Raw genomic sequence first — 12801 nt, forward strand, 5'->3', positions numbered from 1 at the left:
CCTTTTATGCTATCCAAAAATTCTATATCATTTCCAATCAACAATATGTCATCCACATATAATATTAGAAATGCTACAGAGCTCCCACTCACTTTTTTATAAATACAGGCTTCTCCAAAAGTCTATATAAAATCATATGCTTTGATCACCTCATCAAATCATATATTCCAACTCCGAGATGCTTGCACCAGTCCATAAATGGATCGCTGGAGCTTGCATACTTTGTTAGCACCTTTAGCATCGACAAAACCTTCTGGTTGCATCATATACAACTCTTCTTTAAGAAATCCATTAAGGAATGCAATTTTGACGTCCATTTGCCAGATTTCATAATCATAAAATTCGTCAATTGCTAACATGATTCAGACATACTTAAGCATTGCTACGGGTGAGAAAGTCTCAACGTAGTCAACTCCTTGAACTTGTTGAAAACTTTTCGCGACAAGTCAAGCTTTGTAGACAGTAACATTGCCATCAGTGTCAGTCTTCTTCTTGAAGATCCATTTATTCTCTATGGCTTGCCGATCATTGGGCAAGTCAACCCAAGTCCATACTTTGTTCTCATACATGGATCACATCTCAGATTTGATGGCTTCAAGCTATTTTGCGGAATCTGGGCTCATCATCGCTTCCTCACAGTTCGTAGGTTCCTCATGGTCTAGTAACATGACTTCCAGGACAGTATTACCGTACCACTCTGGTGCGGAACGTGCTTTGGTTGCCTACGAGGTTCGGTGGTAACTTGATCTGAAGTTTCATGATCATCATCATTAGCTTCCTCTCTAGTTGGTGTAGGCATCATGGGAACGGTTTTCTGTGATGAGCTACTTTCCAATTCGAGAGAAGGTACAATTACCTCATCAAGTTCTACTTTCCTCCCACTCACTTCTTTCGAGAGAAACTCCTTCTCTAGAAAGGATCCATTCTTAGAAACAAAGATCTTGCCTTCGGATCTGTGATAGAAGGTGTACCCACCAATTTCTTTTGGGTATCCTATGAAGACGCACGTCTCCGATTTGGGTTCGAGCTTATCAGGCTGAAGCTTTTTCACATAAGCATCATAACCCCAAACTTTAAGAAACGACAGCTTAGGTTTCTTGCCAAACCACAGTTCATACGGTGTCATCTCAACGGATTTAGACGGTGCCCTATTCAAAGTGAATGCAACTGTCTCTAATGCATAACCCCAAAATGATAGAGGTAAATCGGTAAGAGACATCATAGATCGCACCATATCTAATAAAGTACGGTTACGATGTTCGGACACACCATTACGCTGTGGTGTTCTAGGTGGCGTCAGTTGTGAAACTATTCCACATTGTTTTAAACGAAGGTCAAACTTGTAACTCAAATATTCGCCTCCGTGATCAGATCGTAGAAACTTCATTTTCTTGTTACGATGATTCTCCACTTCACTCTGAAATTCTTTGAACTTTTCAAATGTTTCAGACTTGTGTTTCATCAAGTAGATATACCCATATCTGCTCAAATCATCTGTGAAGGTTAGAAAATAACGATACCCGCCGCGAGCCTCAACACTCATCGGACCGCATACATCGGTATGTATTATTTCTAATAAGTCAGTAGCTCGCTCCATTGTTTCGGAGAATGGAGTTTTAGTCATCTTGCCCATGAGGCATGGTTCGCAAGCATCAAATGATTCATAATCAAGTGATTCCAAAAGTCCAGCCGCATGGAGTTTCTTCATGCGCTTTACACAATATGACCTAAACGGCAGTGCCACAAATATGTAACACTATCATTATCAACTTTGCATCTTTTGGCATCAATATTATGAATATGTGTATCACCACGATCGAGATTCAACAAAAATACACCACTCTTCAAGGGTGCATGACCATAAAAGATATTACCCATATAAATAGAATAACCATTATTCTCTGATTTAAATGAATAACCGTCTCGCATTAAACAAGATCCAGATATAATGTTCATGCTCAATGCTGGCACCAAATAACAATTATTCAGGTCTAAAACTAATCCCGAAGGTAGATCTAGAGGTGGCGTGCCGACGGCGATCACATCGACCTTGGAACCATTCCCGACGCGCATCGTCACCTCGTCCTTAGCCAATCTTCGTTTTATCCGTAGCCGAGTTACAAATATGAGCAACTGAACCGGTATCAAATACCCAGACACTATTACGAGCATTGGTAAGGTACACATCAATAACATGTATATCAAATATACCTTTGTTCTCTTTGCCATCCTTCTTATCCGCCAAATACTTGGGGCAGTTCCGCTTCCTGTGACCAATCCCTTTGCAGTAGAAGCACTCAATTTCAGGCTTAGGTCCAGACTTGGGCTTCTTCCCGGGAGTGGCAACTTGCTTGCCATTCTTCTTGAATTTCCCCTTCTTTCCTTTGCCCTTTTTCTTGAAACTAGTGGTCTTGTTAACCATCAACACTTGATGCTCCTTCTTGATTTCTACCTCCGCAGCTTTGAGCATTGCGAAGAGCTTGGGAATTCTCTTATCCATCCCTTGCATATTATAGTTCATTACGAAGCCTTTGTAGCTTGGTGGTAGTGATTGGAGAACTCTGTCAATAACACTATCATCTGGAAGATTAACTCCCAGCTGAGTCAAGTGGTTATGATATATACCCAGACATTCTGAGATAGAACTGTTCTCCTCATCTTGCAGCTATAGAACTTGTTGGATACTTCATATCTCTCAACTCGGGCATTTGCTTGAAATATTAACTTCAACTCCTGGAACATATCGTATGGTCCATGACGTTCAAAACGTCTTTGAAGTCCCGATTCTAAGCCATAAAGCATGACACACTGAACTATCGAGTAGTCATCAAAATGTGGCTGCCAGGCATTCTCAACGTCTGCAGTTGCTGGAGGGGGTGGCACACCTAGTGATGCATCAAGGACATAATTCTTCTATGCAGCAATGAGGATAATCCTCAAGTTACGGACCTAGTCTGTGTAGTTGCTACCATCATCTTTCAACTTAGCTTTCTCTAGGAACGCATTAAAATTCAAGGGAACGGTAGCACGGGCCATTGATCTACAACATAGATACGCAAAAACTATCGGGACTAAGTTCATGATAAATTAAGTTCAATTAATCATATTACTTAAGAACTCCCACTTAGATAGACATCCCTCGAGTCATCTAAATGACCACGTGATCTATATCAACTAAACCATGTCCGATCATCACGTGAGATGGAGTAGTTTTCAATGGTGAACATCTCTATGTTGATCATATCTACTATATGATTCACGTTCGACCTTTCGGTCTCCAGTGTTCTGAGGCCATGTATGTACATGCTAGGCTCGTCAAACTTAACCCGAGTATTCCGCATGTGCAAAACTGTCTTGCCCCCATTGTATGTGAACGTAGAGCTTATCACACCCGATCATCATGTGGTGTCTCAGCACGACAAACTGTCGCAACGGTGCATACTCACACTAGTAAAAAAAGACATCCGTGACATTTTGGGCCGAACAAATTTTTTTTCTGTCATACATATGACACTTCTATGACGATAATTGTGACAAAACCCGGTATCATCATAGATGTGGTGGGCTCCTACTTCTATGACAAAAAATTATGACAGAAAATGGGATTTTCGTCCTGGGCGGGCCGGAGACGCAGCTGCATGACATTCTTTGGGCCGTCCATGACGGAAAAAACCGTGGTAGAAGCGAGGGGGAGGAAAATTTCGGGGAGTTCCCGGTTACGGTGGGAGGTCGGGGGCCGAGCGATGCGCGTTTCTCTCGTACACGTACGCGTGTGTGTGCGAGGCGTTGGCTCTAACTGAACCCGAGCGAGGTGTTGGGCTCTAACTGAACCCGAGCGATTGCACTGCAGGCTACGCGTTACTGAACCCGAGCGATCGATCGATGGCTGTTAACTGAACCCGATCGAGCGATTCCTTCGCTACTGCTGCTAACTGAAGCCGATCGATGCTGCCTCTGGGATGAACAGTGAGCGTTGCGGGGGGGGGGGGGTGGATGAACAGTGAGCGGTGGCGTTGCCTCTGGATGAACAGGACCCCGTGGTGTGGTGGAGGGCTGGATGAACAGTAGACGGTGGAGGGGTGCCCGTGGAGGGGTGGTTGAACAGGACCCCGTGGTGTGGAGGGCTGGATGAACAGTAGATGGTGGAGGGGTGCCCGTGGAGGGGTGGTTGAACAGTAGCCGGTGGAGTAGCGCGCGGTGGAGGCTGGATGAACAGGAGCCCGTGGAGGCTGGAGGAGGTCGACTGAGATGAACAGTATTCCGTGGAGTCCCGTTTTGCGGTACGCCACACCCCTCCCGATGAACAGGACCCCGTTTCGACCGTAGGAGGTCCGTTTCGTCCGTTTTGCGGTATGCCACACCCCTCCCGATGAACAGGACCCCCGTTTCGACCGTAGGAGGTCCGTTTCATCCATTTTGCGGTACGCCACACCCCTCCCGATCAACAGGACCCCGTTTCGACCGTAGGAGGTCCGTTTCATCCGTTTTGCGGTACGCCACACCCCTCCTGATCAACAGGACCCCCGTTTCGACCGTAGGAGGTCTGTTTCGTCCGTTTTGCAGTACGCCACACCCCTCCCGATCAACAGGACCCCCGTTTCGACCGTAGGAGGTCCGTTTCCTCCGTTTTGCGGTATGCCACACCCCTCCCGATCAACAGGAGGACCCCGTTCCGAACGCAGGAGATCCGTTTCCTCCGTTTTGCGGTACGCCAGGCCTCGTTTCCATCGCCTGTTCCGTCCAAGCCCTCCCGATGAACACGACCATGCATTCCGTTCCGACCCAGCCGGTTGGCTCCCACGCGTTCCGTTGCCTCCCGATGAACACGATGCATTCCATTGCCTCCCCATGAACACGACGCATTCCGTTGCCTCCCCATGAACACGATGTATTCCGTTGCCTCCCCATGAACACGACGCATTCCGTTGCCTCCCCATGAACACGACGACGACACTGTTTCTCCGTTCCGACCCAGCCATGTACACGAGCCCTGGCCGTACGTATGCGCGAGTAGGCGTTCGAGACCCCACCCGTATGTACACATACGTGGCCGTATTTTCTTTCTTGCACCCTGGCCGCTGTACGTACGTGTACATGCTACGTGCGCGCCTCTACTACGACACGTGCACGCCTCTACTACGACACGTGCGCGCCTCTACATCAACCAGTATGTACGTACACGTTCGCGACCAGAATGACAACGCTACGTACGCTTCGACCAGGTGGGTCCCGACTGTCAGGCACTTCCTTGCCTGCGAAGATGTCGCTGGTGGGTCCCAGCAGTCAGGGGGCGAATCGTTTTTTTTGCCCGGACGCACTTCCTTGCGTGCGAAGATGTAGCCGGTGGGTCCCAGCAGTCAGGGGGCGAATCGTTTTTTTTGCCCGGACGCACTTCCTTGCATGCAAAGGTGTAGCTGGTGGGTCCCAGCAGTCAGGGGGGCGAATCGCTTTTTTTTTGCCCGGACGCACTTCCTTGCGTGTGAAGATGAAGCTGGTGGGTCCCAGCAGTCAGGGGGAAACGTTTTTTCCATGAAATACAGTGGCCCGTCCGGTGGGTCCCAGCTGTCAGGTGGAGGAATCATTATTTTTCGCGTAATAAGGAGGCACTTCCTGGCTGCGGCCGTGGACTCAGCTGTCAGCCACTCCATGTATAGTCCACATCCGATGGAAGTCGTTCCTTGACCACGTTGACCAGGCCGCGCCGAGAGCACCACGGCGGTGGACGACGGCGACGCCTAGGAAGGGGACGACGCGGAGCCGGGGAAGACGCGGCAGTGGAAGCCCGCGCGGAGAGGAGTACGAGGGTTCACTGGTTCGGCTGCGGTGTAAGGCTGCCGTCGCCGCAGGGCCTGGCCAGCGGTGGGAATAGTAGGGGGCGGTGAGGCCTCCGCGGCAGCACAGCCGGCCACGGGAGGCAGGAGCATGCGGCACGACCGGCGCTGCTTTGGGCGGCTGGAGCAAGAAGACCAGAGGTTGAAGAAGCACTACGGCCGTTGGATGGACATCGTACGGTCACTGGAGCTAGAATCATTCATATTGACTAAGTTGACAAAGCCCTCCGTCCCCGTCAACTTAGTTGGCCCACAAGTCATCCTCCCACTATGGTGGGTCCCAGCTAGCAGGGGGGTATTCATTTTTTTGTGCGTAATAAGGAGACACTTCCTTGCGTGCGAAGATATAGCTGGTGGGTCCGACATGTCAGCGGGGGAACATTTTTTTCGCGAAATACAGAGGCCCTTCCGGTGGGTCCTAGCTGTCAGGTGGAGGAATCATTATTTTGCGCGTACAGTCCACGGACGATGGATGTCGTTCGTTGACCACGTTGACCAGGCCATGCCGAGAGCACCATGGCGGTGGACGACGGCGAGGCCTAGGAAGGGAACGACACGGAGCCGGGGAAGACTCGGCAATGGTTGCCCACGCGGTGGGGAGTACGAGGGTTTACTGGTCCGGCTGCCGTCGCCGGAAAATAACAGTAGGTGTGGGTGAGTAGACGAATGGCCTGGCCAGCAATGAAGTAGGGTGGGGCGGTGCGGCCTGTGCGGCAGCACAGCCGGCCACGGGAGACGGGAGCAGGCAGTCCCACCGGAGCTGGTTTGGGCGGCTGGAGCAAGAAGATCAGATATTGAAGAAGCAGCACGGCCGTTGGATTAACATCCAACGGTCACTGCTGCTAGAATCGTTTGTGGACTAAGTTGACAAAGCCAAAGTACACGTCAACCTAGTAGACCCACAAGTCAGCCTCCAAATCTGTCCCAAACAGCATACAACCTGAAATTTCTAGCCAGATTCAAATTAATTTTAAATCTAAATATACCTTAATTTAAATTCAATGAAATTTTACCCGCACAAAAACAATGAAATTTAAAATATCAAAATCCGAAAGAAAACAGTATTTTGGAACTAATTGCCTGTTTGCTGTATTTTTTCATTTTACAGCGCATTTATTATTACTTATAGCCCATTTCTTATTATTATAGCCCATTTTCTGGGCAAAATGCATCCCTCCTCGTCTTGAAAGGTTTCCAGCCCAGCAGGGCGTAGAAAAGCAAGTAGGCCTACGTTGGTTATTCTGCAAAAAACAAAATAGCTGGCTAGCCATTTTCAGAAAGGAAAAAAACAAACTGGGCTGGTCATGTGCTAAACATATGAAATAAAAGCCTGGGCTAGACGGCCCACGGGTCCCGCACAACCCAGTTGATACCCTTCTCCGTCCAGAAAAAACAAAATTACTGCGCGCGCTGCTGGGTCCCTACTGTCATCCTCACCATGTACAGTCATCTCCTTATTCCTCTCGGTTGTTGACCATGTTGACAACACTGGAGGGCGGAGCCACGGCGAGCGACCCAAGGCGGAGGACGATGGTGAGGCCTCGGACGGAACGAACAGGAGCCGGGGAAGATCACAGCCAGCCGTGGGAGGCGGGAGCAGGCGGTCCCGCCGGCGCTGGTTTGGCTTTGGCGGCTCGAGGAAGAAGAGACTGAAGAAATGCGACAGACGTTGAATGTCAATCCAACGGTCAAGGTTGGCACAATCGTTTGTTGACTAAGCGGACACCAAGTAGCATACTTTTTTATATATAGGAAGAAAACTGCGAGGAAAATGCGTTCGTCTGCCGTCCTCCTCACAGGGAATGTTCGCCACATAAGTGACTAGCACCCTTGGTTTTCAACCGAGAGGTCTTGGGTTCGAGTCCCAGGAACTCTCAATTTTGTCCTCCTTCCTTCCTCGCAAAAAAGGGAAAGAAAATCAAAGACTTGGGAAGGCGTACAAAACAAGCTAGTGTACCAGTAAAGAGACGTTGCCGAGTTTTAGAAAAAAGAAAGACGTGCTCCTGTAGCTGGTTCGAATCGAAACCTAGACTATGACTATATATGGTGCTATGCTACTCTACAAGTAATGAAACTGACATATCCAATGTTCGCTTCTCCTCTTCTCTACTTACCCTGCCTAGCATTAGAAGCTCTGGCCGCAGCAACCATGTCCGCTGGCTGCTCGTCCACCTGCTCTTCAGCAGGCAACAACCAGATATGCGCCAAGTCGCCACCCGTACCATCGCCTGTGGGTCTCATCACACCCCCGCCGACATGCGCACCGCAGCCGATTGCTCATCGCAACCCGCTGCCGTTGGTGTGGTGCCACTGCTACAAATCACACAGAGTCATCCGTCGCGTCTCAACCACAATCCGCAACCCTGGCCGAGTCTTCTACAAATGCCCGAATCATGGGGTAATAATATGTTTAAGTGTTGTTCTGCTGCTTTCAGTTGCTGATTTTTTTAATAGTTTGGTTGATGATCTTCCAATTTGATTCGTGCAGAAAAGGGAAGATTCGTGTGATTTGTATTTCTGGGAAGTTGCTGATGTGGGGGAATGCAACTACGCTGATTATTTGGTTAGCCGAGGAATCCCAATACCAGCAGGTTGGGGTGTTGGACAAGTAACTGAAGGAACGGCAGAAGAGGAAGATGCAGAGCAGAAGGTTAAAGATGCAGTTCCTCTGATCATGGCCAAGCAACAGCTGCTGAACGGCCTTGACAACAATGAGGAGATGAAAGAGCTTGTGAAGATAATGGGCAAAATCGATGTGCTCTGTAGGATGATTGTCTCTTTATTTGCAGTGTATGTAGCACTCGTGATGTATTCAATGGCTACGACATGAGCACTTTGCTGAAACTAGTAATGAATGAAACCTGTGTAGCAGGCTGGGCGTAGTGTTGTGAACATCTAATGATTTCTATTAACGGAAATCAGGGGGTATCCCCTTTTGCTCATATAAATAAATAAATAGCAGAGGCCCTGTCGGGTCAGCTTTGTTCTCATTCGAAGACGTCAAGCAAATTGCAGTCCAACAGCAAACTATGTCATCAAATTCAAGTTTCACAGCCAAATATGAGTACAACTAAACAACAATGTCATCATGTTTTAGTTGTCATACAATCACCAAACACAAATCAGCATACATAACAAGTGATGTTCTCACAGCAAAATACTAAACAACATGTTCATCATGTTTCAGTTGTCATAGCAAACACAATTTCACATAGTAGATAAAAAACGTCTTCTGACAGGCAAATACGACAAAAGCAATGTAATCATCATCCGCAGCAGCAGCGTCAACATCTTCGCCATGTGTATCAGTCTGATCGTAATTCCCCACGGTGTCATCTTCTTCTTCGTCCTCAACGTCCTCGAACGTTGGCTTCTTGTTGATCAACTCTTGTATGTCCACAGCACGACAGGCAATCTTTTCGCCGGCGTCATTGACGTGATGGTTCTCAAAGATATTAGGAACATCTATGTTATCTTGTACATCAGGAGCAGTGTAAGCATCATCTTGTTGTGCAACTTCATTAAACGAATTCCTCTGCTCAAACCTTTGCAATACTCTCCAGTCATCGCTACGTGCAAATGTGTCTTCCAAGAAAAATATCTGTGTTGCTTGATTTGCCAAAATAAAAGGCTCGTTGGTCTGGTACGCCGCCTTGACATTGATGGATTTGAAATAATCATCAGCTCTGGGTTTTGTGATCCTGGAAAACAGGTTATACCAACGACAGCACAACAGAACCACACACCGATGATCCTCGAAACTGGAGATATACTGCAACTGAATAATGTCTGTTATGTTAGCATACATTTCAGTTGTCTCTTTGTCATACGTATCCGTGCTCATGATGGCACTGTTTTGTGTCTTCCTGCCTTCGTCTCGTGCAAGGGTGTTGTAGCGCACATCTCCAACAACGCAAGATTCATAATGTCTTACCCGAGTATCAGGACCCATTGCTAGTGAGTAAAGGGCATCATCATCTGCCTGCCCATCCTCCCGCATCTTCTTAACCTATGGTTAGAAAATAGACAAGCTGATCATCTTATGTACTCAATATATTAAAAAAACTGACAGTGCACTTCAAAAGCTTACATGGTTCTTGAACCATTTCGCAAATCCTGCCATAACCAGTTTGTCAATGTTTCTTGGATTTTGCGGCAGTAACTCCTCTTTGTAGATGCTGCACAACATAGTGATCACGTCAAACATCTAAATATATAAGAATGTGCTACAAGTTTAGTAGATTACGATGTATAAGCTGCAGTACTGCACTTACTTGATATAAGGTAGTATCTCAGGACAGTTATTCAACACATACGAAACCATTTTGTCCAAATCTTTAGGTTTGTCCTCTTGTCGACTCTTCCCTATAACTCGAAGAGAATAATCGAAAACATTGAGCCCGGGATTGTCTTCACCCACCTCTTTGCTAAGCTGATCAGCTGTTTCAATGTATTTTGAGCAGAATGTCAACGCTTCTGTAGCAATGTTGGCCTCTGCAATGGAACCCTCGGGTCTAGCTCTGTTCCTAACATAGCCCTTGAAAGTGCCTAGCCGCCTTTCAATAGGGTACATCCAGCCATACTGTACTGGACCTCTAAGTAGTGCCTCATCAGGTAGATGAACAACCAAATGCACCATCACATCAAAGAAGGCTGGAGGATATATCTTCTCAAGGTCGCATAGGATAGTTGGTATCTTGTCTCTAAGACGCTCCAAAGCATCTATCCTGATATTCCTACTGCAGAGTTCCCTGAAGAATTGTCCCAACTCTGCACTGCTCTGTATAAGTCAGGGCGGCCCAATCCTCTAAGGATAACAGGTAAAACCCTTTGAAGTAGGACGTGGCAGTCATGATTTTTCAACCCTTGTACCTTGTTTCCATCTGCACTGACTCTCCTTTCAGGGTTGGAAGCAAATCCATGTGGGAATCTCACACGTGACAGGACCTCGCAGAATTCTTTTCTTTTTACCTTGTCCAAGACGTACACAGCTGGTGCCATATCCCGTGGTTTACCTTCATCTTGCACCTGCAAATCCTTTCTCATACCCAGGTGTGTCAAATCAATCCTAGATTTTAAGGTATCTTTCGTCTTGCCTTCAATATTAAGAAGTGTGTCGATAATGCTGTCACATATATTTTTCTCGATGTGCATCACATCAAGATTATGCCATAGATCCAAATCTTTCCAATACTCCAAGTCCCACAAAGTGGACCTGCGGGTAAACAATAATCTCTCTTCTACCCTGCCACGCTTCCTTTTCCCGCTACCATTACCAGGATGGTTTCCTGGTGTAATATGCCTGACCTTCTCTAATTCCACTTGCAACTCATCGGCGGTGAGCCTCTTTGGCGCATCACGGTTTTCATGCTTTGCATTGAACACATGTCTTCGGTATTTTTTAGGATGCGGCTTGTCCTTGGCAAGGAAACGACGGTGTCCAATGTAACAGATCTTGCTAAGTATTGCGTATGACAGCGGATTCCTGTCACAGCGAACACATGCATTGTAACCATGTGTCGTTCGCCCTGACATAGTGCCCAAAGCCGGATAATCATGGATGCACCAAATTATAACAGCACGCAGAAAGAAATCAGCTGGTGGGCTGCTATATAGGTCTCGAGTGAGAACACCCTTCCATAGCTGTTGAAGTTCCTCCACAAGAGGCTCCATGAACAAATCAAAATCCTTTCCAGGACTTTTTGGACCTGGGATGAGCAAGGCCATCATGTAGTTTGATTCTTTGGTGCAGACATTTGGAGGCATGTTGTAAGGGATAACAAGCACTGGCCACATGCTATATGTGGCGCTCTGGTGGCCAAATGGGTTAAATCCATCTGAAGCTAAGCCAAGTCTAATGTTTCTCGGGTCAGCAGCAAACTCTTTGTGTTTATCATTGAAGCTTTTCCACTCACTACCATGAGATGGATGGCTCATTACATTCTGATCTCTGTACTCCTGGTTCCTAGAATGCCACAGTACATCCTCTCTTGTTTCAGCATCATGAAACAACCTCTGCAATCTTGGTGTAATTGGAAAATGTCTCAGAACATTATGAGGAATCCTCTTCATAGCATCGCCATCTTTCCATCTTGATGATTTGCATTTCGGGCATTCACTTAAGTTGGCATAATCCTTCCTTTACAGAACACAATTATTCTTACAAACATGGATCATATCATATCCAATTCCAACTGCACGAAGGAAATTCTTCATTTTACTTTAGGTGTGTGGCAGCTCAGACGCATCTGGGAAAGATTTGTGGAAAGCAGCCAACATCGCATCGAATGATTTGTTGGGCATCCGCTCAGATGTCTTCACCTGAAGAAAGGTGACCATAGCTGAGAATACTGACAACTTATTTCCTGGGGTGACAGCAACGTTGCATTGTTCCAACATGCGGGCCCACCGTTTTTCTTCTGCAGGTGAAAGTTCACGGAATGCACGAGCATTTCGTAGCATTGTTTCAATGTTGGTCAAACTCACTGGCTCTGCCACCACCTCCTCCTCCTCCTCTTCCACCTGAGCATCAGGCAGATCAAGATGGTGATCTGCTGCTTCCACGTAGTCAATAACATTGATGTTCACAGCTTCACCATGATGAACCCACCTAGTATATGTGACCGACATCCCATACAAGTGTAGATGATTTTGCACAGTTGACTAGGGTCTTGTAACTGAATTCATACAACTGCTTCACGGGCAGAGCACATCTGATTTCGGACCACCGTACTCAGCTCTGATAAAGTTCATGAAGTTTTCAACCCCCTCGACATATGCAGCAGAGAATCTTCGAGCAGAAGTTATCCAAGTCATGTCCATCTGTTAGACATACAAATTAGTTCTTCTACTAGATATTACAGGAAAAACATATATGCTTTTTATGAAGTCCAGAAAAAATACCTAGGTCGATGTCTAAAGCTATGGCAAGATATTTGGACGAACAGATCTAAGTAACGAAATATATGTA

This window comes from Aegilops tauschii, chromosome 6, assembly GCF_002575655.3.
Source record: "Aegilops tauschii subsp. strangulata cultivar AL8/78 chromosome 6, Aet v6.0, whole genome shotgun sequence".
NCBI classification, from domain to species: Eukaryota; Viridiplantae; Streptophyta; class Magnoliopsida; order Poales; family Poaceae; genus Aegilops; species Aegilops tauschii.